This window comes from Lycium barbarum, chromosome 9 (assembly GCF_019175385.1).
Source record: "Lycium barbarum isolate Lr01 chromosome 9, ASM1917538v2, whole genome shotgun sequence".
Classification (NCBI taxonomy): Eukaryota; Viridiplantae; Streptophyta; class Magnoliopsida; order Solanales; family Solanaceae; genus Lycium; species Lycium barbarum.
The window spans coordinates 108,795,183-108,805,102 of NC_083345.1; the positions used below are offsets into that span (position 1 = coordinate 108,795,183).

The 9,920-nt window shown below is 33.4% G+C and overlaps 1 long non-coding RNA gene across 1 annotated transcript; it reads right to left on the reverse strand.

Moving 5' to 3' along the window:
• Positions 1–2,081: 2,081 nt before the first annotated feature.
• On the reverse strand, positions 2,082–5,962 carry LOC132611414 (uncharacterized). The gene is made up of 2 exons (XR_009571629.1): positions 5,304–5,962; positions 2,082–2,372 (listed from the first exon to the last, which is right to left on the reverse strand). It is a non-coding gene; the product is annotated as an uncharacterized LOC132611414 (long non-coding RNA).
• Positions 5,963–9,920: the final 3,958 nt, after the last annotated feature.

Below are 9,920 nucleotides of genomic sequence, written 5' to 3' on the forward strand. Positions count from 1 at the left end.
TTTAATTAAACATTTAATATAAATTCATGTCTGTGTCTTTTCATTTCATCCGTTTTGCACATTCTTTTCGTTCATGGGCCAATATTCAACAACCATTAATCACCAATTAAATTGAGCTCCAATTAAATTGAGCAATTAATACATAGTAATGTCTATGCTATTTATCTTCTTTTTCATATTAGTTGCTCCTCAAATTTTTCTTTTTTACGTCTCACTAGTTAACTTTTCCACGCTTCCCGCACACACATCTTTCTTAATTATTTTGGTTGATTCGATGAGAAAGATTATTTTTTTTTGGCAACTAAACATATTTCATTCATTACCAAGTATTGAAGTTACAAAACATGAGGGAATCATCCGGTCTCAAGCCCATCTCAATAAACAAAAACCTCTAGTCCACTTTTCCAAAAACAATGAGAGAGATTTTCATGATACCAAAAATCAATGTATAAGAAAAAATACATACGAAAAAATAAAATAAACACAAAAATCTAAATAAAAACATTGTGTACCTTTTTTAAGTTCTATAACGCATAATTCTTGAGAAACATCTTCTCAATTGGGAAAGAGATATTAACGCTAAAAGAATATGTATTTATATAGAGGAGCTTTACTTCATAATTAGAGACTTTTGATCTTACTTAAGTGTTAATCTCCCACCTTCTATTTCTATTAAATATTTCTTATCAATTATTGTAAAAAGAATATTTTAAAATAAGGTAAGGGAAAAAAAATAGATCTTTTTATTTATATAAAGGTAATGAATGATTTAAAATAGGAAGTTAAAAAATAATAAGTCCATTGCTGTGAGCCCTGTGCCATGCCTTTTCTTCTTGGTTGTCACCAATAGGACTGTACATACTACAAATGGTGAAGCCATCACCAATTGACGCTCAAGAATTGTCTTGCATCGATTGTTCGAGGTGATCATGATATTTCTGTTTCTATCAAATGAATGATTTTCAGACTTAGAAAAATACATTCAATTTGCATGAATTAAAGTTTAAGTAAAGCAGGAGAAAGTTACCGGGGATGTTTAATTTGCAGATATGTTCCGTAGCTCTTTCACGGCTCCAGATTTTCTTGGATACAAGTGATAATGTCCAAATTCACTCCTCAGAGAGAAAGTGTACACGATCGTATGTAATATAATTTACTTAATTATGAGTCGGGGTCGAATCCCACAAGGAACAATATACTAGGCGATCAAGTAAGGAATTTTCACTTTCTACACTAAGCCAAACACTTTTTAATATTTGATTTTTTGGTTTAACAACTAACACAGATAAAACTAACTAAAAAGCGGGAAAAATGATCAATGGTCACAAGCATGGATACAAGGAAAATTACGCTCAAGTAACGATCCAATGTACTTTACGATTTTACAACAAAGAGTCAGTTTATGTTAATGATTTCTTAAATCTCGTTGAAAATCTTCCAACCAAATCAATGAATTTCACTATTAGCTTTTCCAAGCCTTAGTGTGTGATATTAGGCACAATCAATTAAATCTCTAGTTAACTTTCCTATTCCTAGGTCAAGTTGTTATATGAGGTTTAAAGCCCCAAATCCTTGTTAATTAATCTTTTCCAACATCAATTTTTCTCTTTCGAGCTCAAATCGAAGTAAATGGGTTAATCCTAGGGTTAGTTAATCCCTTAAGAAACAACGACCCACTTCATTAGAAATAAAAATCACTCAATACATAAGCATCACAAGAGTCTCAATCCAAAACTTTTTTCATAAACAAGTTTCAAGTCAAGGAATGAAATACTACACCCTTAAATATTCAATACAAAGCAAGGAATTGAAAAAGGATTAAGAAATTTCTCATTCAAGTGCTCCAATCTTTTCCTCCAATGATGTGGTTGATGACGAACCCTAGCTTCCAAGCTTGAAATGTAGCCAAAGATGAAAGATATTTTCCCCAAGCTTTCCTTTTATAGTTCCCTACTTTTCCTATCACGACCCAATTTAGCTAAGTCGCGCGGGCACCTACCTTTTGCACCTCGGTAGGCGAACTCTTATCCCAATAATTGCAAGTCATAAACAAACAAGTAAACAAGCGGAAGAGATAAAAATCATGTAAGTCTGACGATAATCATATAGAAATGTGCGAAAGTAAGGAAATACATCAAATCCACCTAGAGTCTGGTCTAACCATACAAGAGCAACTAACTAGATACTACAAGTCTGAAAGTAACAAATTACATCAAAAGTCTTAATATGTCTCGGAATAGGAAATAAGACATAGCTAAAGGAAGAATATCCAAGGCGGCGGACATCTTCGTGCTCACCCTGTAGACTCTAAACAGCAACCCTCGGAACGACTATCAAGCACGAGAAAACAGAGGTCAATCCCACCTGAAATTCTGCATTCATAAAAGAGTGCAGAAAGTGCAGATCAGTACAAACAACAGTACTGGTAGATATCATAGGTCGACCGAGACTAGTTGACATATATAAAGACAATAAGGTAAGAGAAAACAAGCAAACCATAGAGTACAAGTCCAGCTTCCAAGAAATCGACTCATATAATCAATCCTTGATGTAACATCTAGCCCCAAGTGAAACAAATATCCAAGTATACCGAAAACCAAGTCCCATCAAGACAAATCAAAACGTAGCCCATATCAAAATACAGTCCAAGAGTATGACCAACACGGTATCCAAATCATAAGCAACCACGAAGCATAATCAAGCAATGCAATATGAGATATGAATGTAATGCAATTCCTGTACTCTTGTACTCCGACAGCAGAATACCTTCACGCCTCGGCAGCCAACCCATGACGGACCCGCGAAGTCCAAGCACCTTCACTCCGCACATAGCTCAGAGGACCTAATTGTCTACAAGGATTGTAATATCAGTGTTCCATATCAGCCCCTCCGCACACAGCTTAGAGGTGACTTACCATGTTCCATAATCAGCCCCTCTGCACACAGCTCAGAGGTGACTTACCATGTTCCATAATCATCAATGTCCCTTCTCGTTTCCATCAATAGTGCCAGTCACACATCATAATAAAATGATATGAAATGAATATGGAACGATGCAAGTACAAACAATGAATAATATCAAGTTCAAATTGTGTCACACACAGCGCATCAAATATAAAATGAATATGGAACGATGCAAGTACAACAATGAATAATATCAAGTTCAAGTTCCCATATCGTCAACAAGTGATCCCACACAGTAATCATAAAGAATCTCCAATTTTTATAACAATAAGAGCCAACTATCCCAAAATGGCTATACCAATAACGAGGCGTACACTAAGTACCAATATCAATATCAAGTAATTTCATCCTTCCGATTTACTCCTAATTCACAAACAATCCACCAATTTATACACAATGTACCAAACAGGATCCTATGGAGTCTACAAGCCACTAGCCCGATCAAACATGTCACAAGCAATACCAAACCCTAAGGCAACATCTGACCCAACTTCATACCCAAAGGTTTACATGAAATCTCCGACAATATCAACTAAATATACGCTTCGCTAGTCGAAGTCTCACCACAGGGGTAACCCGTAACCTACCTGGTAGGCCGAGCAGTAATCTCAAGTCAAACTTGCGCCTTTTATTTACGTTGAGCCTCAAGATAATCAAAGTCTACCATATTCGAATGCGGAATTAGAAACAAGAAGAAGGCATTTAATAAATTTAACTCTTATTAAATCCCCAAATTCCAACCCATAACCTAGGGTTCATAAACTAATAAAGTAAAAATAATGATCTAAGGCTCTCATCATGGAATTAGTGTTCTAGATGTTTAATTCCCATCAATAATCAACTAATTTAGCTAACAATTACTCAAAATTTGGATTATATAGAAAACCCCCAAATTCGGGTATAAACCCTAGCCTTTAATTCACAAATTAAGCCTTAGAAATGGAAGATTCAAGTTACTATAGTCATTACCTATCAATTCCATGCTAACCCATGCTAAATTCATTAACAAAACAAGGTTTATACTCACAAGTTCATTAGAGAAAGATAACCCAAAACCCACTTAGTTCTCATAACTTTAGGAAGATTCTAGCATTGATTAATGATAACTAGTTGAGATAATGAATCAAGATTAGATAAAGATGATAGATGAGCTTACCTCTAAGAGTTTGCCCCAAGAAACCTCTAGAAAAGCTCCCAAGATGAACCACTTTAGGAATAATAAATGAATGAAAAGACTTGGGGTTTTATATCATTAAATACCCCAGTCACTGGCCGTTCACAGCTTCCGCAGTCACTCAAACCGCTTCAGCTATAGCGCTTCGGCGCACTAGGGTACCGCTTCAGCAGTCCCTCACGAAATGCCCAGACCGCTTCGACGGTCCACCTACCTCTTCGGCGATACTGCTTCAGCGGTGCTGGTGCCGCCAAAGCGAGCACCAGAAAACTCCCCAACTTTCATAGACTTCACCCGAAATCCCTACTAACGCTCGGAAATATCTGCATACCCCCCCCCCCCCCCCAATAAAATGCACTACAAACGTGCTCGTGGTCTCGGAATTTCCATCGGGGGCCCTATTGACCAAGTCAACCCCCCGAAACTTCTAAATTAACTTTCCAACCCAAGCCCAAAATGCACCCAAGTGCCTCGGGAACCAAACCAACCATGCACACAAGTTTTAAATGACCATCTAGATCTTTCGAAATCGACGGATCTTTGATCAAGGTCCGTTTACCGAAAAGTCAGCTTTGGGTCAAACCTTTTTTCGCTTTTAAGCCAAATCTTACCAAAACCCACTCAATTCGAGTCCAATGACCTCGGGAGGTGCGCCAACAGTCCTCGCGAGTCAAATATGAGCTAACAGACTTCGAGAATGGGTCAAAAGGGTCGGAACCACAATAACGACCAAATGGGTCGTTACATTTCCAATCAAAATTAGAACAAAATAGCCACTGATTTTCGGAATTACAAATCTGGCCTTTTGGCAATTTTAGCTATTTTTCTCATTTTCTTTAATTTGGCCTCTTTTAACTTGTTTTTCACTTGGTTTCTTCCCGATCACTTCTCAATCATATAAAACCTATAAAATGGAAGTAAACAACATTAGATGCACTGTTTTCTCAATCAAACATAGAAAAAAAATCTAAAATTAAAGAAGAGATAAGTTGGTAAAATACCAACTTATCGAGAAGCCTATTTGAAGAAAGTATTGTTGAAACACAAGTTAAACCATTGATTGAAATCAACATATATATTCATAAAAGTTTTGCACAAGGAAATTTCTTATATATATGACGTCAGTGAACGAAGAATGATAGTGTGCAGGTTGAATTTGGTTTACCTGGTAAATGACATCATCTTGCAAGAGTCATGTCCAACTCCTTGGTGTCTTTCATTCTGGTTTTCTTCATTTGGTACCATTGCATCTTATTCTTTTGGTGGTTTTTTGTATTATAAACATGTCATATAAGCGTTTTTAAGGGAAAATTAAAGTACCTGACTATTAACAACATCTGAAACTGTAAGGGACTGGATGACACAAACTTCAATAAAAACTTCAGGAAGTTTAAGCCTCCTCAAGCGCACCCAGTTCCGGCTATTTGCTTCTGGAACTGTTCAGCCAACTTCTTCAAACTCTCCAATATTATAAAGATTCAACTAGTGAATTATTTGAGAGAAGGATATCCTGCAATTTCTTTGTAATGAAAAACCACTCATGACCCATGTGTTTTCAGCAATAGAGGCTTGAACTCTTGTGTTTAATAAGTTAGATTATTAAGGAGTTACTGCACCATTAATTAGCAAAGGAGGCTTTTGAAATTCCTACTAGCAGACGACATGAAAATTCGTGATTATGAGACAATCAGGTGTCATAAATTTATCATATTAAACAATTTGGGGTTGTGAATTTGAAAAGACATAAGAGTTATAAATATTATTAAGAGTAGGAGTTACAAAAATGAATATGTGTGAGTTATGGAGGTAGATTTTTTAATAAGATAAATGAATAAAATGAAAGAAAAAATATAATTGTGTTTCTTGACCCTGTCACATCACTCTTTTATTGCCTAACTTTATATTATATATAGATTGTGAGTGGTGATGTTCGTGCTTTGTGGTTTGCAGCTTATGCCTAGAAGTTCAATTTTAACAATTTTTTTGATTTGTTCTATCACTCTATATATTATGTATGGTGAAGTATATGTAGTTGTTTAGATAGATTATTTATTTTATTTATATATTTTGTATTAGATTGTGATAAGATTATGTATTGTGTACAAGAAGACAGAGAAGCCAAAGGAAGTATTTTGTTTTTTTATTTTACATAATCACAATTTTTCTTGTGACATTCATGTGTTATTGGATATACTATCTTAGTTAAATTTATTTATATGTGTCATTTTCCAGCATATTCAAAAGAACCCATTTGATTGCAGTGGAAGGTGTATGTAACGATTTCGTTGAAAACTTGACACTTTTGAATGTCATAATTGATCTCACTCAGAATTTGCTAAATTTTGGTAATTTGTGCTATGCGCCTACATCGAGGCGTCTGGTACGCTCGGTGGTATCTACCTCAACGTTGGATGCATTTCTTACTCTCTAAATACATAATTATATTCAGGCCAACTTAATATTGAAAAATAGAGACAAAACCGAATTTCTTGACAAGAAATAATGATTTACCTAACATTTGTTGTGAAATTGAAATTTATAAATGATTTATCTTCATTGTTTCACCCAACAAGCATCAACCAAACATAAATCACAGGATGCATAGAAATTAAAAGGACCAAAAGCATATGGTAGAACGAAATTTGAAAAATATGGAAGCATCATGAAGAAGATCTTCGGATTAATATTAGGATTTTAAGAAAATTTGTTAAATCAACTATTTAATGATCATAAACTAAAATTTATTAAAGTAATTTCTAATATTTTTCTACGCTCTTTTCGTATTCCTAATGATTTATTCACCAATTAAATTGTTTATTCTTTTTTGTTCCTAACAATATCAGTTACTTTCATATTCTTTAATTAAATTGAATAAATATTGTGTAATAATATCTATGATTCTTCAAATTCTATAATATGCTTTTAATGCATGTTTCAAATTATTTGTCCTCCCCAACTTTTCTTTAAAAATCTAACTCCCCCCTCAACTTTGAACAATAGACACTCTCCCTCCTTTATCCTAATTGACTTTTTATAATGCCTACTTTACCCTTACATTTATTTTTTATTTTACTTCTTAAAATCATGATATTTTTTATATTTTAATATATGTAACAAATTTTCTATGGAAAAAAATAAATCTATTTTTCAGACAAAAAAAAAGTGAGAAATACTACTTTAGTATGTAAATTAATGACGTTCTTTAATGACATAAATGAGCAGAATTAAATATGAGTAATGATCAAAACTCTAATATCTACTTATACAAGTAAAGATAACAAATAATATTTCTATGCAAATAATACAAAAATAGTTAATGCAAATAGCGGTACATTTTATAACAAATTCCTAAAAGATTATCTATCTGTATTGTAAACGGAATATGCCATTATTAATAACCAAAACTCGTTCATCTATATATATAGGCAATAAAGAAATATGAGATTTGAAACTTGCATCTATATATACATATAACATACTTAATACATGTAATATTAAAATAACAATCATAAAAAATAGAATTCTCTATTGTGACAAATTCACAAAAGTATTATTTTTACATGCATGGACAACTGAAATTATCAAAGGTAAGATAGACATTACAAAGCACAAGGAGCGAAGAATGTCTATCTTCCTTTTCGTCTAGGGGCATGGCATGAACAACTTGACCCAGTAATTAGGTCAGACTTCCCGCAAGCTTTATCAAGGACTCGATTGTGGGGGGAGGTTTGATTTATTAAAAAAAATTAGGGGTAAATAATTTCTAGCCATTTAGTTTTTTTATACGATCAATTGAGGAATAGGGGGAGACCCCATCATAGCTTATTGTTTTTAGTGTTCCTATTTACCCACCTCTATATATTACACATTTGAGTTTGTTCAATCTTCTTTATAATTTAGGAAGGTATGGTGAGGCCTTCCTCATATGTCATTTTATGTTTATAAGTAACATACAAGATAGGGTTAATGTCAAATCCCAGCGTAACCCGGGTGAGTATGACTTGGGTACATATCTTTACAGAAAATAGTCATTTCAAGTAACAATTCCAATAAACTGAAATCCAAATAGTCACATGCTATTTTCATTAGTTATGAAAGCAAAAGGCTTAATGCATATGCAGCCCCCTGAACTTGTCTTTTATTTTTTATTTTTTATTTTTTATTTTTTATTTTGGCACCTCAACTAAGTGTTGTTCCTATTGAATCTCTGAACTCGTCCTCAAGTGTGTATATCAGACACAATCTGACTTACATCGTATTCTATCTTCAATGTAGCAACATGCTAATATATATTCTAATTTAATTATGTCATCTTTTAGCTAAAATTAGCAGCAATTGAGAGGGGGGGGGAAAAAGAGTAAGCTCTTAATTAAGTTGGCAGTGAAAGAGCAAAACCAGCAGAAACTGACACATCCATGACCTAAAGAATAGCTTACCACACGTCTAAAATATTACTTTACCTTCATTATTACAATTTATTTTTTACTTCTGATAAAAATCAGATTTAGAGGATTGAAAGACACACTTGAGAATGAGTTCAGGAGTTCAATAGGAACAACACTTAGTTGGGGTGCCAAATTGAAAAAAAAATGACAAGTTTAGAGGGTTACATATGGATTAAGCCAAAGCAAAAATTGTAGATATTAGAAGGCATGTGATGTCAGGTGTATCCCCTTGTTAAAAAAGGTGTAGCATAATTGGCTCCATCACTAGAAAATAATTGCTGGGAAAAGAAGAAAGATCTAAGTATTAAAGGTGTAAAGATTTTGCTTTTGCAACTTTGTCAGTGCTTAAAGGAAAGGTACTTTATTTTACTGAGTACAATAACATTGGCAGCTTTAATTTCTTATATTTATCAGCTTTTTGACTCAAGTTAAGTGGAACAATCGTAGGGATCTATTAGCTCAGTTGGTTGGCTATCTGCACTTTCACCTTATTGGTGAGAATTTAACCCCACATTGTAATCTCCTTCTCCTACCTCCTATGTAATAAAAATAATTTGAAAAAAAAAAAAGTAGAACAATCCATTAGGTGACGTTTAGTATACGTAATGAATTTAGAAGTTAGGTATAATTAGGCGATGTTTAATATACATAATTAACTTGAGAATTAAGAATAATCCCTCTTGAGAAAACCATTAGTAATTTCCTAACCAAGTAGGATGAATAATATACATAATGACTTTTTGAAGAAGAGTTGCCCTTTTTTTATTGGTAAAAAAAACTTTTTTAAAGCCAAACAGTAAAGAAAGAATTTCAGTTTCTGCGAAAATTGAATAACTTTTAAATACTACTTCAAAAAATTTCCTAAACAGAATATTCAAATATACATTTGTTTGAGGAGAAAGGGAAGGTAGCAACATTGAAAGTAGGATGAATAATTCCTCTTGAAAGAAATATTGTTTTACTCACCGAATAAGATTATCTATAATAAAATGCTGCAACACCCCTAAATATTCGAAAAATAAAAAGAAATACGGAGTACAAGTCTACAAGAAAGGAGAGGCCACTTAAAGACCTAAATGCAGAAGAATTTTTGCTTTATGAGTTCAAGTGAATACAATTAGGAGCAAATGAGGATTTAAAATTTAAAATTTATGGGTTCTAAATTTTACTTTATGTAGCTATTAAGTTGATTTTTGTATAAATATACAAGATTTTGATTGAATTACCGGTTTCTGTCGAACCCCAACTTCTCATATATTAGCCCAACGCAGATTAGGAGCATAGCTTCTTTAAATAAAGAGGTCCAAAATTCTTCATAAATTTCATAGTAATTTACC